Source organism: Pinus tabuliformis, chromosome 8, assembly GCF_031772625.1.
Source record: "Pinus tabuliformis cultivar Carrire ecotype Pingquan chromosome 8, CPIR1, whole genome shotgun sequence".
NCBI classification, from domain to species: domain Eukaryota; kingdom Viridiplantae; phylum Streptophyta; class Pinopsida; order Pinales; family Pinaceae; genus Pinus; species Pinus tabuliformis.
Window position 1 is genome coordinate 1,671,796,037 of NC_142294.1, and position 22,939 is coordinate 1,671,818,975.

Genomic DNA, 22,939 nt, shown 5'->3' on the forward strand with positions numbered 1-22,939 from the left:
TTTGGTTTCTGTGCTCATTCTTTTCAGGTCTATTTAAGAGTTTTGCTGCCTGTAGTTAGTACACCTCTGTTTGAAACCCCTTTCCTTGCTAATATTCCGCCTCCATTGTGCAAAGAATTGTAAATGTTTTTGTGTATTTGTTGAGTCATTTTCAGTTCTCCTTTGCAAAAAAGTAACGTAATTGTACTGTCGTTTCTTGGTTTGAAAGTGTCGCAAGTGTCGTTTTCAGTCATAGAAGAGAGTCTGATTACTCTTGATAGTCGATTACCCTGTTACTATTGTATTTGGTTTGAATTAGTAGTTTTTCTAGTGTCGAAAGAAAGTCTTCATTTTCAAATCGCAAAGTGTTGTCATTGTCTTCATTTTGATTTTGAAAGGAAACTTGTTAGTAATTATCACTTGAAAAGTAATTCAAATTTGCGCATTAGCTTTCTTTTTATCATTCACATATTAAGAAGGCTGAAAACAAATACATGCATGTGCATTTACATTTAGACTGTTTGATTGGTTTGATTTAGGACAATACATATAGTGTGTGCTCTTTTCTCTTTGTTGAAAGAATTATGTCTTTCTTTCCTTAGTAGCTAGGATTTTCATTGCACAAAGAAGATAAAAGACTGTTTATCATCTTAGATTGCATTTTAGGAATTGTACATCTACATCATGCGGTGAACCTGAAAGGAAAATTTCTTAAGCAAGATCAACTATAAAATAAATTTAATGAATCTAACAACGCTTTGGAACCTAACGCACAACATCTAGAAGTCTATGCTAGAGACGTATTCCGACGTCATAAAGCCTGGTAACTGTTGTTCTCACTATTGGTTGGGTGATTCCTCCACTTTGAGATGATAAGTGCCAGTACGGACTTGTGCTCCCACGTACTGTTGAGTATATTTTGGGAGACCACAATAGGCTTAATCCTTTATCCATAGGAAGCCATGTCTACCGCCCTATCGATCGCAATGCACTGAACACAACATTCGGGAAGATTGACTGCCGTAACGTAAAAAGTATTCTGCAGTTTTGCGATTGGTTTGGTAATCCCTCTGCCTAGATTTCCAGAGAAGTCCCTTTCATTCCTTTTCAGACTCCTTAACGGAAAAGGTCCATCTGAGCACTTGTCACTTCAGGCTCATTAAAAATCAAAAGTGACTAGAGTCATCTTTTGTTTTTTCTCGACTCTTTAAAATTGAAAAAACAAGTTGTGTCAAAGCATCTAAAATTCATCTAATTCGGAAATATACTTCCCCTTTATTTTTAGTTGATCGAGTAATCCGCAATCATGGAAGAAAGTCAATTGAAACCCCGTCGTTCGCAGAGGCTTACGAGTCAACCGTCTTTGTCTCCGAAATCGAAACTATTACGGACAAAGCGAACTCGTTTAACCGGTTCCAAATCTCCTGGTAAAGTTAGAACAAGTGTTCCAACAACATCAGAGACTCCGGTTACTCCAAACATTTCTGGTATCCCTGCCTTTACAGAAGAAGTTCAGCAGCCACCGAAGGACAGTAGTACTGATCCTAGTCTGAGGGTAAACACTTGTATTACTGAACCAGTTCCATCTACAACCGGTTCGGAGAGTGTTGTTCCCCAAACATCGGTCGCTGCAGATTCCATACCTTCTTCAGCACCAGAAATATTTTACGGACCTGATGGTCTATTTCTTCCACCTAGTCTGATTTCTATAGAAGAGATTGTGGAGGATCCTCCATCTAGTACTCCATCACAATTTGGAGTCAGGATAACTCTGTATCCTTCTTCATTAGAAATTAGTCTACCACCAACGGAAGCTCCAGTAGAATCGCTAGGTAATCTTTAGGATAGACTAGAAATGTCTAAACAACCATCAACATCTAGGACTGTGTCGTCCGACACAGCGACAGCAAAACTTCCTGCTATCACTCCAACAATGTTTGCCGGTATACCATCTATCCCAACTAGCTCTCAATCGCTAGAAGGAGCCCACTCAGGGGCTATTTTGACAGTATGGTCCGTTCCTGTTTGTTCATCCGGAATAGTATCCGAAAACTCTTATGTTGAGTCTCAACAAATTGATCCTTTGGGATTTCAATTTGGGCAGTCTGGTCCTCAAGTGCAAACCATTCCTTTAAGTACCCGATTACCGCCATATGGGGGGCAGTATACCCTTTCATTGTCCCCTCCGGGAGGATAGCCATACAGGAGTTCACAACAAAATTCAAGTTATGTTGGAATTACATCTAGTAGTTGGGTACCGATACTACCTCAACAACCAAGAGTTGTATATTTGATGCAACAATGTTTACCTATGTCAAATATACCAACTACACCAGCTATTGTGACGATGTCGCAAGTACAATCGCTACCTGTTGTATGCCAACCTCAGGTTTCACAGGTTGTAATGCAACAGCCTCTTGACCCTGCGACTCAACCGCAATCGCTGACTAGTGGAATGACACAGGTCCAAACGGGTACAATTACCCATCATCTTGGTCAAATAGTTAGTATCGGGCAACATCACATGGCTTCACAACCATGGCTAGTGCAATACCAACAACCGCAATTCCAACAAGTATACCAAGGATCTGAGCAACAAATCTTTGCAAATAGTGGGTAGCCGTATATTCAAAACGGTCAAAATCAACCATTCTACAATGGTTATGCCCACCAACCTTACCAAAGTTACCAGCATCAAATGCATTATGCTGGTATGCAAATACCAACTGCTCAGGAAATTCCAACTTATCTTGGGTATGCTTCACCTAACCTGAATCAACAGTTACCCTTCGTGGCAACTTTAGAGTTACCTGATTTAAATCAGTTAACAAATGATCCAATCGCTTACGCCCCTTGGTGGCTAGTGATTCTGCATAAACTTCCATCAGATATTCCTAAATTTAATGAAAATCCGGGTGAAGATCCGTCAAATCATGTGATGACCTTTCATCTGTGGTGTTTATCAAACACCCTAAATGATGATTCGATTAGAGTTTTCCATTTTCAGAGGACGTTAACTGGTCTGGCAGCAAAATGGTATATCGAATTGCCTAGAGCTTCGTTTCACAACTTCAGCACCTTAGCCACAACCTTTTTAACCCATTTTCAGTTACCGATAAGGTACGAAATGGGAACAAAACTTCTTACAAATTTCAAGCAAACAACGGCCACTCACATATCCGATCATATACATGAGTTGCGACGTCGTCGTAGAATGGTAAAAACGTATGTTCCTGATCAGCTTTTAGCTGAATGGTTTATTAAGTCATTATTTCCTTCCATCACAGAAGATGTGGAAAAAGGGGGAGTCGTCACCAAAGAGCAAGTTATCGCTCGTGCACAAGATTTAGACTTGATTTACACTCAGTCTGGCATGCTCTATGATAAAATACCTGACGCTCCTAGACCAGAATTATCGGTCCCTCCTCCTCCTAAATCAAACAATGACTCTCATGTCGGCGATGGCGTGATTGGCGCAATAGACACGAAATCAACAAAGGCTACATCTAAAAAGGCAAGTAAGGTTTCCAGTCAAAATGCAAAAGAATAACTTCTTGCCTCGGAAGTAAATGTCGTCTCGATAGATAAAGGAAAAGAAACCAAGCAATGAGGAGGCAAGAAGAAAACCAAAGCTAAGAAGAAGAAACAGGAGGAACCATCACCTGAAAAATCTTCTACAAACCCTTCTGGAAATAGGAAACCAAATCGTCCATGCTTTATATGTGATGAGGATCATTGGACAACAGATTGTCCATATAGAGCTAAGCTTAAAAAATTCTTCAATAATTCAAAAACCTCGACAGTATTAACTGATCCGTTTCTGAATCCAGGAACAAATCTGGTTGATAGTGGAAATGCTTCCCCATCTCAAGTGCTGATGTTGTCGGTTTTCAAACAGCAAAATGATGCTTTGATATCGATAAGGAACAAAGATTACGGGAATCCACAGTTATCGAACAACAAGGATAAAGATCAATCTAGTAGTTCAACAACAACTTCGACAGAATTTGTGCCACCCATCATTCCCGAACTGACAATAAAACCGACAAAGGGAGTAGTACACAAGTCGACATTTAATCCTCGTGCTAGAGTAGCACAACATTATAATATAGTGGAAGATCTGGCCCAATCACCATCCACTATGTCGACACTTGAGGTACTGCAAAATTTCCCATCCCAAAAGCAGGCTTTATTATCAGCCATCGGTGGGATAGACCCAAAGGATTCCAATCTTGTGTCCTTTAATCATAAAGGATATGATCCTCAGTTACCAGCTCAACTAGCTTTCCTCATTCAAGTGAAAGCCCTCAACAAAAATGTTCATCGAACAATTATTGATGAGGGGGCATCTACATGTATTATGTCGATGAGTTGCTGGAAAAATTTAGGATCTCCGACCTTGTCGCATTCTTCGACGACATTAAAAGCGTTTGACGGATGAACATATACCCCATATGGTATTCTAAGTAACTTGCAGGTTGAACTAGGAGGGAAAAAGGTAGAAATAGATGTCGAAGTAATCGATGGAAACCTCGAATACAACATCCTACTGGGAAGACCATGGATATATGCTATGACTGCTGTTGTGTCGACCTATTTTACGAAGGTTGCATTTCCCTTTCAAGGAGGATTACAATTGTCGATCAACAAAACTTCCTCCCCAATGGTTCTCAAGTTACGGGAAGCATTCCAATGATCCATGGAAGCCCCCATTCGCTTAAAAATATTGGAGTAGGCCTACTAAAAGACCCTATATTAATGGGAACTTTTGCCCTTCCACATCCAATAAATCTAGCGGAAGTAGCATCGGTAAGAACCTGCAATATGATATCTTCGATTGAAAAGATCTCAGAAAACGATATAAACATGTATCATACACAGGTATTGCCTCCAAGCCCAATGGAAATATTGTAGCAAAAATTGTTCCTAGCATGGGAGGCAAGCCCAAATCAACGCTCATCAAGCGTTTGGATAGATAGGTCTAAGGAATATGGCACCCCTTTAGAACCTTGGTCACGAGTGCATTACACCGACGAAGGAATTGTTCAATCAATGGTAATTGAAGGGGCGCCATGGGAAGATTACCACCATCGTTCCCTTCTTCTGGATTGTGAAGAAGATACTCCTAATGACCTTCATCATCCCTCAGTTTTTGATTTCCTATCAAATAATGTAAACACGGTGGATTCTGAGCGAAACTTGTCCAACATTGAAGAGACTATCGCCATAAATATCTCGACAAAAGCAGATATTATAGAGAATATTTATGTTGGAAAATGTTGTTCTCCTTCGGAACTGGAAATATATAACGCTCTTTTTCACGAATTCAGAGATGCCTTTGCTTGGTCAGGAAATGCCAGGCATTGACTTGAGTATCATTGAACACGAAATTAAGATGTATCCAGATGTCAAACTAGTAAGACAACGGCTACGGCAGGTGCACCCGAAGAAAGACGCTGCCATCAAGGAAGAAGATGAAAAATTTCTCCATGCTGGTTTCATTTACCCGGTTCCTCTAACCGATTGGGTATCAAACATTGTTCCTGTTATGAAAAAACAAGGAACGATTAGAGTGTGCATCGATTATAGGGATGTAAATCAAGCTTGTCCAAAAGACAACTACCCTACACCCTTCATTGACCAGATAATTGATGAGTGCGCCGGATGCGAAATCTTTTCATTTATGGATGGATTCTCCGGGTATAATCAAATACATATCCACCCACAAGATCAGTCAAAGACTGCATTTATTTGTCCGTGGGGCACATTCGCAGATCGAAAATTACCCTTTGGTTTAAAGAATGCATGGGCAATGTTTCAGAGGGAAATGAATTATGCCTTCCATGACATCAAAAACATCATTGAACCATATCTCGACGACCTTCCGGCTCATTCACAAAAGCGGACTAATCATCTGCAGCATTTAAGAGCGATATTTCTACATTGTCGACACTACAAGATACGACTCAATCCATACAAATGTGTGTTCTGTGTCAGTTCTGGTCGTTTACTTGGCTTTGTAGTCTCAAAGGACGGGATTTGTCTCAACCCATGTAAGGTTCAGGCAATCATAAATTTGCCTCCACCTTCGAATTTGCTTCAGATTCAGAAACTCCAAGGGAAAGCAAACTTTCTGAGGCGGTTCATTCCAAATTACGCCGAACTTGCTAAAGGTTACACTCGTCTATTGAAAAAGGAAGTGACCTTCATCTGGGATCAGGTTGCACAAGCTTCCTTTGATGCTTTAAAAGAATCCCTAATGAAAGCATCATTAATGTATGCTCTTGATTATCAAAAAGACTTTAACCTGTATCTGGCTGTAGCGGATACAACCATCGTAATGGTTTTAGTTCAAGAAGACAATGGAATTGAGCATGCTATATATTATTTGAGTAAGAACTTAAATGATACAAAAAGCAAATATTCTTATGTTGAAAAGCTAGCGCTCGCAGCTGTTCAAGTGATACAGAGAGTTCGACATTATGTCCTCTTTCGAAAAACTACCATTCTGTCAAATTGCAACCCCATGACTTATATATTATCGCGACAGTTGCTGGGGGGCAAATATTTAAAATGGATAGCGATTCTACAAGAGTTTGATCTGGAATTTGTAAAATCCAAGTCAAAGAAAGCCCTGGTTTTCACAGAATTATTATGCGATCTCCCATCGTCGTCCAACGATGAAACATCCGAAGAAATGATCATGGATGAAACTTTGTTTCTGATATCTTCAAGCAATCCGTGGTATGGGGATGTAATCATTTATCTCCAAATCCCAAAATATAGGCCTAATACCTCCTGCTCCGAACAAAAACGTATTCGATACCAATCAAAAGACTACATGATCGTTGGTGATACACTTTACCGTCGTGGTGTCGATACAGTTCTACGGAGGTGCCTCACCCATGAGGAGGCCGAAAAAGTCTTGAATGATTGCCATTCAGGTGCGTGTGGGGGGAATCAATTCGGTTACGCTACGGCACAAAAATTTTTACGAGCAGGGTACTTCTGGCCAACAATGTTCAAAGATTGCATAACCACAGTCAGAAGTTGCCATGCCTGTCAAATTTTCGATAACAAAACCAGAAGAACACCCGCACCTCTGCAGCCAATAGTTGCTGTTGGGCCATTCACCAAATGGGGCATCGATTTCATGACATGTAACCCCACCTCGACCGGGGGGCATGTGTATATCATAGTCGCAGTTGACTATTTTACCAAATGGGCTGACGCGATGCCTACATTAGATAACACATGTGAAACAACTGCCCTTTTCTTTTTCAATCATGTAGTCGCCAGATTCGGCGTCCCACCGGTTATAGTCACAGATCATGGATCGCATTTTCACAATCACATGATGGTTGAATTAGGTGCCAAATTAGGGTTGTCTCACGACAGCTCTACTCCATATTACCCGCAAGCCAACGGACAAGTTGAAGCAATCAACAAGGTCCTGAAGCGCATGCTGCAAAGGATGATTGGAGTTCACAAAAGGAGTTGGCACCTGATCCTGTACTCAGCCTTGTGGGCATACCGAACATCGGTAAGAAATGCAACCGGGTTTACACCTTTCCAACTGGTGTATGGCCTAGAAGCAATTTTACCTGTTCAGTGTGAAATCTCGTCCCTCAAACTCGCAATCGACCTTCTCCCCGGGACTTCAGAAGAGGAGGCTCGTTTCTTGGAACTAATCCAATTGGATGAAACCGTCGTGATGTCTCTTTGGCCAGTGAAGCCCATAAGAAACGAGTTAAGGCGCAATTTGACAAGAATGTCAAACCCCGTGTCTTCTCAAAAGGTGACTTGGTCTTGCTTTATGACCAAGAATCCGATAAATTGGGAGCAGGTAAATCCAAGTCTTTATGGATGGGCCCCTATATTGTTAAGCGAGTTTTAGCAAAAGGAGCCTACAAGTTAATGGATTATGACGGGATTCCACTGGCGCAACCTCATAATGGGTTGTACCTTAAGCGTTACTATGCGTGATTCAGTATGGTAACCTATATGCTTTTGTTAAATTTTTTTTTTTCGCTAAAGTATTTGTTTTGGTCAAGTAAATCCGCTTTTTACATTTGTCGCATATGTCAAACCTATTGGAATCTTTTGTTAGATATACTGACGAAGCAAGTTGTAGTTTGCGGAACCTATCTTTTGCGGCCTGGGCCATTTTTAACCCAAGCGGTGAGTTAGAAAGTTTCAGAGGGGTATGTATTGGTTGATCAATGAATAACATCGTTGAATATAGCGCATTGATAGAACTTCTCTCTGATGCCATCACACATGGCATATGCCGACTGGTCATCAGGCTAGACTCACAACTCGTCATACTACAACTCACTAGTATCTACTCCGTCTGAAATCCAGCTATCTATCGCATGTTCCTAAGGGTCAAGATTTTGGAAAGGAAATTTGATTTTATTCAATATCAACACATTTCCAGAACCTTAAACACATTAAATGACTCATTGGCAAATTATGTGTTAGATAGACATTTGCAACATTTATAAGAAGAAGCATCTCATCAATATTTGCATCAGGATCATGTAACTTAACCAAAATAAAACTCCGAAAATCAAAAATATATATATATATATATATATATATATATATATATATATATATATATATAACTGTTTATGGTTTACACATAATGTTCTGTAACCAAGACAAAATTGGTCAAATGACCCAAAACTCAAAACGCTAGGGGGCACCCTAGTCTAATGATGCTGGTGATAGCAAGTCACCACCTGTGCAATCATGCGTAAAAGCCTAGTCCATCGACTTGGCACGCCAGTAGTATGTCACTGCAACCTCAAAGGCAGCTCGTCAGTCCTCACATCTGGAATACCGAGAGTGAGGCCCTCGACCTGATCCTGTAATGCTGAAAGAGTCTCGGCCACATCAAGGTCGCGAAGGATAGCCCTTCCCACAGCCTCTCCTGCTGGAATGGCAGCTGGCACTCTTAGGCGTACTACTAGCCAGATAGGACCGACATCTGCATGAGCACATGAGTTTTGATTAGTCTTGACAGAGTAAATCACAAGGACATTATAAAAGAAAACGATAAAGAGGAATATGGTCAAAGAATTTACCAATGGCACCCCACTATTCGCCAGCTGGCAGTACCAAATCTGGGTCACCCCAGAAGTCCATACCAGCATATGGATACTCGGAATAAACCATCTCCTGACGATCAAACCACCCCAAGAAGGTATCAGAAAAAGAAATCTGAGACTGACCAGCATGCCTAGACATATGGTCGATCCATATCTGCATACGTGGTTCAGTCGATGGAGGTAAACCGAGTGCAATATACTGTGGCTGCATCAGTGGTATCTTTTCCAAGGTGAAGGCGGTCAAGATAGAACCATATCCAAAGTTCTTCAATCTCCCACTCTTCACCTTGGTCAACTGTTCTTTCATCATAAGGAGTACTGTGTCACACCAGTTGAACACCTTCGGTTCGAGACATTCCAAGGCGTACTGCATATAAGATCGGTTGGCCACATGAAGAGCTGCACCACCAGCCATCCTACCAAAAGTGAATAGAATGGTCCTCAAAGACTTGTTAGTGACATCTTGGACGATGATCTTACCATCTTTACTCAGCTGAGATCCCTCTCTGCAATACCTGCGAACATAATCTCTCACAGATTCATCTCCACGGTCCGAACCTGATAAAGAGATGGGGGCACCCCGCCTCGATAAGCTGGTCAAAAAATAGATGTCCACTACAGTCAAGGGGATGGATTTTCCCCTAATCTGGAACACCTGGGTGGTAGGATCCCAAGCATCGATCGAATACTGCAGCAAGTTGATTTGTTGTCTCATGCTAGAGATGTGGAAAAACTTCAACAGGCCACAGTTCCGTAGTGCGTATACTGTAACCAGATCATGTAAAGAAAGCATGTCCTCTTCTTCATGCTCATGTTCTCGCCATGTAATATTCATATTGCTCCAAACAAATCTCTGAAAACAAAGAAGAGAAGAGTTAGATCCTAATTTGGTGAGAAACAGAAAAAATTTCCATCAAAAAACTGTGCATAAATTTCCTTCCTTGCGCTCATCGCACCTACAGTAGTGTTCTGGGTGCATTGCATGTCAATTAGCGAGTAGACAGGCTAACATCCAACACACCTTTCGATAAATAAAGGGTGCGATGGAGCCAGGGTAGTTTTTCAAACCCCAGAGGCTCAGAAAAACTAGAAATCAGGCTCATAATGCAAAATGGAAAGGATGAAATGAAATAGCTCAGGTTTAGCTCCTACCCGGTCCAGACGGTGTCAAAAATCGTCCACAGAATCTCCCGGAATCAGCTGATGAAAATCAAGTGGGGAAAGCACCTCCAAAGATCCAACAAGCCAAAGTTCAAATGAAATGGTAAAATGAGAGGTAAAAGCACTTTTAAATTACTTTTACGTAATTCGAGTAAAATATTAGTGTCCTAACTCATTTTTTAAATGTATATTGTTCATTTCTAACTAGTTTGATGAAGCAATTGAGCATGCAGTACAATCTTTGAAGGAACAAAGCTATTTATGGTAAAGTCAAGAAATGACCGTTATATTGAGTAGTTTTAACACAGACTTCATGCTCGTTAAAAAAATAAACATAAGCAATGAGAAAATGTTTCCCCCAGCGTTTAAGCTCAATAAAAAATGAACCAATTTCTGGTAAATAATCATCGTGAATGTAGTACTTTAGCCTTTAAAGCCTTAGTCGTGTTCCCATCATCACTTCCACTCTGTATTGGCCGATCATTCACCTCCATTTGATTGCTTACCCCTTTTGAGGAACAACTATGAAGAGTGATCCTATTAGCCATACTTGTAACACTGCCATGATTGGAAAATTCCAAACCTTACTTGGAATCAGCTGCTACCCAATTTTATCACTCGTTCCTCAAAGATGAGTCTCCTTTAAGCTCTTTTCAACTGAGTCATGAAATATGAAAAGATTGCTGAGCCATTAGCCTCTCCAGCTCGTTAAAGGGACTGGAAGTGCTATCCCTCCTTTAGATTTCAATCGTTTTGGACTTGAGGGATTATTACACAAAAAGATCGAGCTCTTGTTTTGTTTGGCTCGTTAAAAGTATCGAAAATTCATTCCTTCTATATTGTTTTTATACTTTTTCGGACTTAAGGGATTAGGTGATGAAAAAGGATTTTGGAGTTTCCTTTACGTCCCTTTTCAGACTCTCTAAAATTGAAAAGGACTGAGTTATCTTTGTCATTAAACTCGCTAAAACCTAATAGCGACAAACTTGTCCATAGCAGACAATAACGAGTGTCACTATCGCTAGGCTCATTAAAACATAGTGATGGGTTTGCCCGAAGGGAAAATTATATAACAAGCATATGTTATCCTCCTCAAGCTTGACAAAAATAAAGAGGTACTGGTCAGCAATGACTGGGGAAAAATTGGGAAGAAAACTTGAAGAAACTTTCTTGGTAGCAAGTCGCTCTTGAACATGACACTTTCACTCCGCATCCAAGTCGGGTTGGGTTGTTTCATCCACCGGTCACGTCACCATGGTCACATCACACCATCCACATTTGGGGTTAATGCTACCAATCCATCATGTCAGTGTCACCGATATGTTCAAGAGAAGTCACTCAGAGAATTCACCTATGTCTCACCCGCTGCAATACATTTACGTTCCATTCTTTCATGACCGCCACCCTGAACCTTATATCACCAGACAGTTTTCATCTCCATTAAAATCATTTGCTCCATTCCGTGTCATCAATGTGGGATTCACTAAGGCCCTCCTATGACGGATCACTTCTTGTTGACATCAGCTCATTATCCAAGAAGCCGATCTAGGGACACCCCTTTTAGTACTTTGAAGCTTGCATGCCTCAATGGCAAGTTTCTCACTTCCGGTGACAGGTTTACATCAATGACCTTTGACCGAAAGCTTTTGCATGGTGTTCGACGCCAAGTCCTTTATTCACACCACATGAATTGTATTGCAATACCTTGAGGGTCATTATCATTATTGGTGATTCCTCTCGCGCCTGTTAACAACTTACTTCATTGGCTGGTAATCAGGCGATGTCTTTCCATGTTCGACTCCATAACATCTCTCACATGGATCGACTTTTACTTTGAGTGAAGATCGAACAAAATTGAAGACCCTGGATCTAGTTTCATCCATCTGGGCTGTGATATATATTCAGGAAAATAAAGACATCAAATGTACATCATTGCTACACAGATAATCATTCAATCTATGGGATGATGGCTCCTCCAGAATCATCAGTCTACACTAAGACGATTGTTTGTCCTATGTACATGAAAATGAATTTATAAAGCTGAGCATGGGAATGCCTGCCTCAGCTAGATCATGAAAATATTATGAAGATAATGTATTGTATTGTATCTTATTACAAGTCTCCTCCCAGCTTGAAAGAATTTCGGATCCTCATGATAAAGCATTTCACCCGACATCAAAAAGATTAACGACCTCATGCTTTAGGGGGAAATTGTTATACACATTTTTGGGCACTGCAACCCCAAGCATAAAATGTCCATAAACCAAGGGCTCCTAAGTCCCAAAAAGTGTTGTTCCAACCCCTAAAGGAACAAGGTCAACTGATTACAGCTTCTCCCAAAAGTTCTCCATGAAAAACTACTCAGAACTGGTCAAAACAGGATCATTTCACCTGCTCCATAGGCAAAGTGCGTTGCATCTCACCTAAGTACACTCAGTGGGTGCATTGCATTTCAAAAATCCCTTCTATGGGGTGCGATGGGCAAGAAGAGACAAATGGCAGTGTCAATCCGTGAGGTGGAGAAGCATGGAATCTTCCAGAAACTTCTCCTGTGACACTTGCCTTTCTGAATTCGACCAAGGATGAGTAAGAGATCATCAATCTCCAAGTGGAAGCAAGAACTATCAGAGGGAAGACACTAATCAAATCACAAGCTGACTCATCTCCCTTACAGATATCTATATATTGATCCCTCATCCCAGAGATCCAGAGGTTGGAATTTTGCATCTTGTAAGGAATTGCTGTTGGTTTCTTGAGGCAACATCATAGTGTTGGGTGATCTAAGCTTTGCATGAGGTGAAGAGGGGCTCACTTGCTGAGAGGATGATGCTGAGTCAGAACAACTGGTTCTAACTCTCTTGGCTCTTTCTTGATTATCAATAAAGCTATTCAAGTTTTCCTCCATACTCTTGTGTGATTTATGTTTTATGCATTTGTATGGTCAATTTACATCTGATCCTAGATTGTTTATGATAATAGATCCATGTTCTTTGTTACACAAAAATATCATCACCATGATTATTTGCAGCCAGTATGGGTCTATCATCACTTGTACTATCCTCCTAAGTAATTCTTAGACCTCAGCTCTTCAAGTCAAGCTTTGAAAATGAGAGAAAAACATTGAAAATCAATAAAGTTCCGGTTCCGCACTTTCTCTCACTATTGCCTGCGGTCCCGCACCTTCTGTTTACAAAAACTGTGGACCTGCCTGCTTTGTCCCTAAAGGTGTGGGTGCGGACCCCTGTGAAAGTCAAAAAGGCGCAATTTTATTCTAAAAAACTCACTTTGGGTTAATTCTAGATGATTGTAGAAGGAATTTTTGACATGGATTGGCCGCTCTTAGGTGGTTCATGCATCCCAAAAGAGAAGGAGCTAATCCCTTGATGAGAGGAGCTATCCCTTTGAAGGAGGGCTTTATCCCTTTGAAGGAGGACCTAGTAACTTCCCTCCATTGCACTATAAATTCAGGCATTGGGGTGGTTGCTAGAGAGGTTAGAAGCTGAACATTTTTGAGGGTAAATGCTGGTGAAATTAAGACTTCCTAGTTGAGCGTGAGAGGAGAGATCACATACCTTTTTGGCTTCATTGGGAAGAGAGTGAAACTTGTCAAAGTAGAGGAGACTTCTTGCTGGACCCTGGGAGGAGCTTGTATAGCGTCAAGGCACAGGTTGTAAAGTTCTTCTTTGATTTGAATTAATACAATCAGATTCATTTTTCGAAAACAAATTGTCTCATGTCATTTGTTTCATGAATTCCTTGACTTTCGTGTTAAATATTTTTTATGATATTGGCTTTTCAGGTGCTATTTAATTTGTTTGCTTGTTTGTGTTTGTAGATTCGTGACAAGGGAGCTCATTTGGATCGAAGGAGCGAAGGCTTCCACAAACTTGCGTTGGACCCAAGGTAGGCCTAAAACACTTGTTTGCCTTTGTTTATAAATGCATATTTAGAGAAAGATAATTTGTGATTGGTTTGCTTGTCATTAGGTCTTCTTTAGATTCTAGGAAGGTCTATCTTGTCTGCAAGACCGACTACTTCCATGTGACATTCTTTTATAGTGTTATGCTGCTTTGATTCCACAGGTACTCTGTAAAGCTAGGTATACAAGGAAGCAAGTAGCAAAGGACTATCAGAAGAGAGAGGAATCGAGCAAGGAACCAAGCACAAGACAAAGGTTGGTCTCCTTTATTCTTCTCTCATCTATCTTTCATAAAGGAAAACAAAAGTAGTTATACTTTGTTTGTTTCTAAGGTAGATACCACGCCTTAGTGGGATTAGCAGTTCTGCATAGACACTTTTCCTTGTAACACCAATGGAGGTCGAACATAAGAAATCATCATTATCAACTTGCCCCCACTACTAGGATGATTGAAATGCACCATGTAGTATGGGTTTTCCACATTAAAACCCACTTTCACCTTAGGAAATAATTTAGAGAACCACTTTTCCTAAATTATTTCTATATAATTAATTTACGTAATTGAAAATAACCCATATATCTATTTAATTAATTTCATGTTATTTTCATGTTTGTCCATTTTGGGAAATAATTAAAAGATATCTTCATCCATACATTGAAATAATTAAATAAATCACTATTTGTTTATTATTCCTTAAGCATTTAACTTTGATCCATCAAAATATTTATTAAATCATTATTTAGTAATTATTTGTAACACATTTTGACCATACTACCCACCAATAGTTAAATAAATCATTATTTAGTAATTATCGCTAATGTATTTTGATTTCATCTCCTAGAAATACTTAGCAAATCATTTTCACTTATTAATTATTTAACCATTTTTCTTAATTAACTCAATCAATCATTACTTTTTTATTTAGATAAGTAAATAAAGATTATTGACCATTTCTCTAATATTTTCCTCTCCGAAAAATAATTAAATAATCATAACGGTTAAATCTTAATCTTGTGAACCAAATATTTTATTAATTGACTATATCTACTATAATCGAGGACATTATTATAAATAGAGATGTTTTTCCCTCAACTCACACACATGATCACTATCAGCATCATCATATTTAGCTCGTCGCATTTAGGTTCTCCACCTTGAGTTCTACCACATTTTCTCACATCACCCCTTTGTGCAGAGAGGAGAGAGTAGCCACTTGCAGTGTAGGGACACAAAAGAACCCTCCCATGCAGGAGGACTTTAAAGATTCAAGTGAGTAAATCATTCTCCATAGGCATAATATTTGGTAATAACAATAAAAGTTGATTGTCTTTGTATTGATTTCCACAACTGTGATTTTTAGCATATATTTTCAATTTATGAATTTTTTTGTATGTTTTCCATTAACATTATATGCATATCTGAAGATATTTTTTGAATATTGTATATTTTGGAGATTTCTTTTCCTTTTGGTTTTCTTGTTAAGTTGTTTTGTGAGTAGCATTAAAAAGGATATTTTTGTACATTCATCCAAAATCCCCCCCGCCCAATAAATCAAAACTTTGTTGGGTCCTGTTAGAGTCGGTCTGGTCATCCCTCCGTCAGAGATCAAAACTCTTTTTGCATTTCATCTTTAGGTGTCCCATCTCGCTAGATTAGTTGCATTCCATTAGGAGCATGTCATCAATTTGTCGGAAGGGCTTTTGTCATTCATCCCCCTCATGCTTTGCACTGCTAGCTCAAGTCTGTTCATCAAAATCAAGTCTTAAAAGTCATTTGCAGTCCTGTTTCAGTTTCTAGGTCATAACAGTCATTTTGGTCATTAGGTCTAGGGTTAGTCAATTTGGTCTTAATAATATTTTATTTCAAATATTTTTATTGTCATATGGATGGATTATGACTTTTCTTCAAAACTCTATTTTGAAGACAGGTCGACATTTCGTTTTTTGTAATAATTTTCAAAAAATTTATGTTCTTGATTTCTTCAGGCGTAGCCTTGGTCTCCTTTGCCAAACTCCATGTCAGCTATTCCTGCAAAAAATTTCCAAGAATTTCATCATTTCAACCAAAAACAAGGGGGAAACAAAAAGACAAAGTTGTATTAGTTGTGAAAAAGTGCCAATTCCAAAACATTACAAAAATGGGTTTTGAAGAACCAAAAATCAAATCAATGTCTTTATAAAGGTTTTTCCATGAATATCAATGTCATTTTACATGCCCAGGTCAAAGAGAAGCATTTCAAAGTGAATTGGGTGAGCAAGTGCATGTTTTGGGGTGAAATTGCCTGCAACTAGCCGGCGGCGCACTGGAAGCACACGACACACTGGGATAAATTGCCCAATGTTATTCTGAATGGGCACAACGCACTAGAAGCACGTGGTGCACTGGGTTCTTGGCACGACGCATATAGTCCACAGCTTGAATTTGCTTGAAATTTCTCCAACTTGTTCATTCCTTGCATGGATTTGCCAGGTAGAGCCTTCTTCTTGGTGTTGCATCAAATTTTGTGACAAATGATGGTGGTTTATGGGTGATAATGGTTGAAACAAAAATCCAAACCCTACATATAAAGTGCCTTCAAAGGAAGAATGTTGTGGGTTCTTAAATCTTTGATTTGTCACCATGGACTCTCCTCCTTCCCCATTTCTCCCTTGTTTCATCATTTCCTACCCCCCCACTAAGCTCATCAATCCTACATTTTCTTTCCTACATTCAAATCCCAAAACCCCAAAACCCTAGCCCTTATAAAAATATACTAACCCTATACATAAAAACCTTCAAACCCCCCCCCCCTTTCCCTAATAAAATTTATTCTAATATTCCCTAATCCCTTACTATTTTCCCCTTCCTAACATTCCCCGTTGCATTTTTTCCCCTTGGTGGCAGAATCCAAATGTATTGCATTACAACACAGCAGTTTCATACATCATTAAAGAGCAGTCCAAGCATAGTTCATACACAACAGCATCTTTTCTTCAAGGTATTTTGTACAGCAGTCATGGCATCAGAGCATTCATCGGACTATGAAGTGGAAACCCAAAGTGACTCACCCTTGGAAGAACAGGCACCCCAGATGCCTCATAAAGGTGGTAGACATGTTAGAGAAGAACCAACCAGCCTTACAGAATTGCAGGCCTGCCCTCTTGCCATGTTTTCTTTTCAACACCAGTCATGCTATGAGTTTTGTCAAAAGGTGGCTAGTGTTCAATTCAATCATGAGCTGGCTAGTCATTTTGTGCTGCACTTACATGGAGATCAAGCTACCTTAGCTGGTGTCACCTTCATGCTTACACTAGAATCTGTCTCATTAGCAACCGGCATACCGAACATTGGAGAACCAGGGCACAAGAAGTAGAAGATTGATCAGCAGCATTATGAGCCATACATTAAAACCAGTTTCTTGAGGCAGCTCAAGAGAGTGTTCCCATTCCGATATCTGAAAGATGAATATGCTCCACTAATGAAGTTGATCAAGAAATATTTCATTTGTGAGGGACGGTTCTCTTGTCACTATGCTTATCACATCAGGTTGCTCATGCATTTCACCAGGGTACGGATGATGAACATTCTGTATTTATTTTGCCAGAACATAGAGAGGATGACCACCTTTATGCAGCACAAAACCCCTCAGCAACAACTTAATAGTGTCTATCATTTTTCTCTTATTAAGATTTTGGTGGTTCATCAGCTTGGAGTACAGGGCATCACTTGGGATGATTTCATCTCTCATGACTTCTTCAGAGCTTCACAGGGATTATTAGAGGTTTAGCATGAAGGTGAACCTTCTCATCAGTATGAGTGCCATGAGACCGCTAGTGTGCTAGTATTCATCACATATCAGAGAGGCACCAGACATTTGTTTGCAGCGGCAAAGCGAGTGTTATCTCCACCCGGGGTGGAAGGGGCCTCACTTACTCCATCAGCATCACCAGTACAAGACAAAGGCAAGAGGCCAATGTAGGATGAGGGGCCTTCAGGTGAAAAAGAGACTGACTTCATTCTCATTCATGATGATGATACAGTTATGGGCCCACAAAGTGCCAAGCTTAGGGAGATCATCCAGGAGCAACAAACAGAGGTCCAAGCCTTATCCCTTGACTTGAAGAGAGCTAAGTGGACCATGAAGTACTTGGAGTAGAGGAAAAAATAGCTTGAAGATCAGAAAGCAATCATGGAGCTACAAAACATTCGTGAGCATCTCCAGGCTGCACAAAGAAGAAGAGTTGAGCTCACGTTATTGAAGCAAGAGATTAATGAGGATCGGGAGGCCAATGTTGAGAGAGTTAAAATGCACTTAGATAGGCTTTTGGACAAGGCCGACAAGGACCATGCTTTGCTGAGATGCATGGCTTTCCATTACATGGCACGAAACAAGGTGTGCAAGGCCTGAATTAGGAATTTGAAGGCAAAATTGAGGAAAGCAATAATTAAGAAAAATAGGCAAAGGGAGCTCGATTGTCTCTATATATTAGTCGAAGCCTCTTTAGCCCAACATAAAAATTAATGAAGAAGCTCCAACACAAATTTCAAGAAATTTGGGGCATTTTTGGTATTTTTGCAAATTTTTGTACAAAAAAAGGGTTTTTCTCCCTGTGCGCCGCGCCACATGGTGTGCGCTTATGATAGGAGGCTCCAAATGCAAAAAAAAATTATATTTTTGGATTTTTTTATGAAAAATCATGACTGTTGGTGCATGGCCAAGAAGTTTGGGCAAGTTTTGAGTCCTCAGGAGGTCAAAAACACCCTAAAATGACCTCTCTACCCCTAATTTCACACACAGGAAGCAATCTTGGGAGATTGAGGTTTTGGAGGGGCAAATGGGCATCAAATTCAGAAATTCCACTTGGGTTGGAAAGTAGACAGGTAGGGATTTCCAACAAGCACACTTAGGCTCAATTTAGACTTTAGTAAGTGCCTCAAACTCAGTATCAAAGTGGCACGACGCATAGAGAAATTGGCGCGGCGCACAGAGGTTTTTTTCCCAATTTTTCACCTTCCAGCTCAGAAATTCGGCCAGTTTGACTAGCTTTTCTTTGTGATGTAATTTTTGATATATCTTGATGTAATTGGAAAAACATGATGTGATTTTGGCACTTATTTACTTGTTATAGAGGATTCATTCACCAAAAAGTGAAAATTTAATGAATGAATCAGTTTCCTACCTTATAGAGGCAAGTTGTTTTGATTGCCTAGTTTTTAGTGCTTTGTTTAGAATTGGTTGAAACAACTCCTAGAATGATGAGCTCGACCCCTAGAGGCAAGGGAATGGGTTGGGCTAGTCTATATCATGTAATTTCTAAGTCATTTTCAGGGTCAGACTCTTGGGAGAAGTTTGGTACTCTATTGTACATTCATTTCTGCATTTTTGGCTAAGGAAAGACCAGGGTTTTGCAGCACTGTTTGGGATCCATGTGGCTTTATGTTTTGATGGTGTGCTTCCTTGAGTAATTGTAAGTTCATTAGTATTATGTGTATCATTTTCCTGCTTCTTCTTCTGAATTTGAAAAAATGAGTGATTAAGGTTGAATCCATAACTGCTATCCTCTGCCTTTGAATTTGTTTAAATTTACATGTTTTCATCTGTTTAAGGAGAATTCTTGAGACTCTCTTGCTGTCCTTAACTCTACACCAGTCTGATATATCTATTCACTCAATTTAAAGCATCAAAACGATTTCCTTCCTTGCCCCAATCAGAACTCTGCAGAAGCTGTGCCTCATCCCTGGGCCCAAATTTTCCTTTCCCATTTTTTCGACAAAACTCACAAAAAACTCAAATCAAATCCTTGCACTTAATACCTAGCCTAAGATCAATTGCAAATATAGTCTTCTTGAGCCTCATCTATTACCTTTTTCCTAGATTGACCTGGAGAGAGCCCTCTCCTATCCTCGTAGGGCTAGCTACAAGGCTGAGCGTGGTTTGATGTGGACCTAAAACCTTGTCTTTTCAGCCTAAGACAAATCTAGGCTGTAACATAGTGGCGACTCCACTAGGTGTTTTCTTGTTGATGTCATTGGTTTTCTGAGCTAGAGACGGAGCTTGAAGTTATGCTAGTTAGCCTTCAAAATGCTTTTGCTTTGCATTAGTGCAAGTAGATAAACGCTGCTTCAGTCAATCTCCGGTCTAGCTTGTAATCGTGATACTTGACTTGTAAATCGCCCCATTACCTTTGAGAATTCTAAGCTTTTGGATGATAAGTTTAGAATTTGAAAGGATAAACAAGTTGTTTATGTCCTTTTGATTTCTTGAAAATAACACGCTGGCTTCAAAGAGATATACAAGAGCTAATCTAGATCCAAATCCTCCCCCTTTCTATGAAAATCCTAATCTGATTTCAAGAATTGTTCGCCAAGAGAGCTCTGCCACTCTCGTGTTTAAATCTCGTTCATGTCCTGCAATTTTTAAGTATCTTGAAGAGCTTGATTTTGATGAAAAATTTGAATTGTCATTGTTTGAAACCAAATCCGAAAGTGCTCTTAGTTCTATGGTTCCAAATCTTGACTTTGCTGCAGCTCTTGAAGTTGAAAGAAATAATAAATCAATTGAGAATTTTATCTTGAAGCACCTCCAAAGTGAAATTCACGCTTCAAATATCGTTGATTTCCTAGAGGCCACATCTGCATCCCTCAGATCTTCCGTAACGACATCCGCCTCGAAAATCCCTACTGAACCTCCCTTCATTCCCACCCTTCCCCCACAGCCTAATATTGCTGATCAAAAGTCTGCTGTAAATTCACCTCCATCCACTCCTTAATCCAAAATTGCCTCACCTCCGCATACACCTCCTCATACACCTCACACATCAGCTGCACCCTCTCCCCCAACATCCCCCAGACCAAATACACCAAGAGCAATGGCTGCTCGGTTTGCACCTCTCACGCTACCTCAAGTTTTGGGTGACATGCTAGCAGATTATCAGAGTAAAATTCATTTGTTTGATGGCACTCCTCAAAGTAACATGGCACAGAAACATGTGGAAAAGATGACGGATTTCTTTGAGCTTCATGAGATTGCTGCTGAAAACGTGACCATGAGATTATTTGTGCAGACTTTCGCAGGTGAGGTGAGAAAATGGTTCAGGGCTTTGACAGCTAGAAGTATTCACATATTAGAAGATATTAAAAAATAGTTCTTGGATCGCTGGGAAGTCAAGAAAGATCCTCTTCAGATCACTTCTGAATACACCAAAATGAAGCGGAATGCTGGTGAGTCCGTGCAAGACTATTGTACTAGATTTAATGTGGTTTATAATGCAATTCTCGATGACTTAAAGCCAACTAGAAGGTTAGCTTTGCTAAAGTTCCCAGATGGTTTTGATTCGGACATGGCTTATCAATTAAGAGAGAGAGATCCAGCTACCTTATAAGAAATGCAGAAAATTGACGTTAGTGTTGAGGCAAATTTGAATGACAAGAGAGCTATATTGAAAACCGAGAAGAAAGTCTCAATAAAGGAAAAGGCTTCTACCTAAGATTGGGTGCTCCGCAAGGTAGAAAAGATGATTGAAAGGTTGGCACTTGATAATCCTGAACCACAGATCCAGAATCCTAATTTCTGTGGACAGAAGCAACCTCAATTCAGGATCAAATAGCGTGAGCACCGAGCACAAGAATTGGCATCACAACAGCAGCAGGTAAAGACAACTCTTCAATAGAATTTTTGTTGGTCCTGAATCTGATGATGAAGACCATGTAATAGGGGAAGAAAACCATTTCTTTACTCCTGATGAGATGCCCACTTTTATCACTGAAGATGATGAGTATGGAGAAAGCTCAGTTGTACAGCAGGGTGCAGATTTTATCTTGGCAAATGACACAGCTCTTGAAGAGGAGTCAGATGAGTATTAGAGAGGGTATATGCATGCCTTGTCCACCCAGCAGCATCAGTATTCATTAAGAAATAGAAATGTCCCCATCAATCCAATCCAGAAGGGAAAGGAAGGTCCAACATCTAAGAATGAGTCACCGGTTGCACCAAATAAAGGAAAAGAAGTCGTTGATCCTATGCCTAACAAATCTCCATCAGCAAATGAACGAGTCAACCAGCCCATTGTACCGAAAGATAAAGCTGAGAAGAAAGAGGTTCCAACCAAAGAGGTAGAGAAGACTTCCACTTTTAGTTTAAAAAATGAAATTTCTAAATTGAAGGTTCCCTTGATAAAGCTGATGAGGAACAACAGTTATAGAGGTCAGGTTTCCAAAATTCTGAATTTTGATCCAATGTTTGATATGGTGAGTGTGGAAGATGATCAACCTGAACTGATTTTTGGACCAGCATTGAATGGTGATTCTCCGGATAGTGATGTGCCTCCTTTTTATATCAATTTGAGAGTGCATGAGTTTGTGTTGCATAATGATATGTTTGATTCTGGTGCCTCCCACAATCTTATGCTGAAGGCAATCATTGAGAAGTTGAGTTTGGACATTACCAGGAAATACCATAATCTCTATTCGTTTGATTCTAGCAGGGTGAGATGTATTGGGCTCATTAAAGACTTGGTGGTTAGTTTGGATCAGATTCCAGCAAAGAATGTTTTGATGGATGTGGTGGTGGCCAATATACCTCCTCGTTTTGGAATTCTTCTTTCCAGATCTTGGGGAGCAAAGAACAAAGGAACTATGCAACTTGATTTCTCCTATGCGACGATTCCTGTGTTTGGCCAGATGAGAAAACTTTATCGGGAGCAGAAAATGAAATACATGATTACCATCAAGGAGAAACCAATTAATCATCCGATCAATTATGTACATACAGATTTAGAATATTTT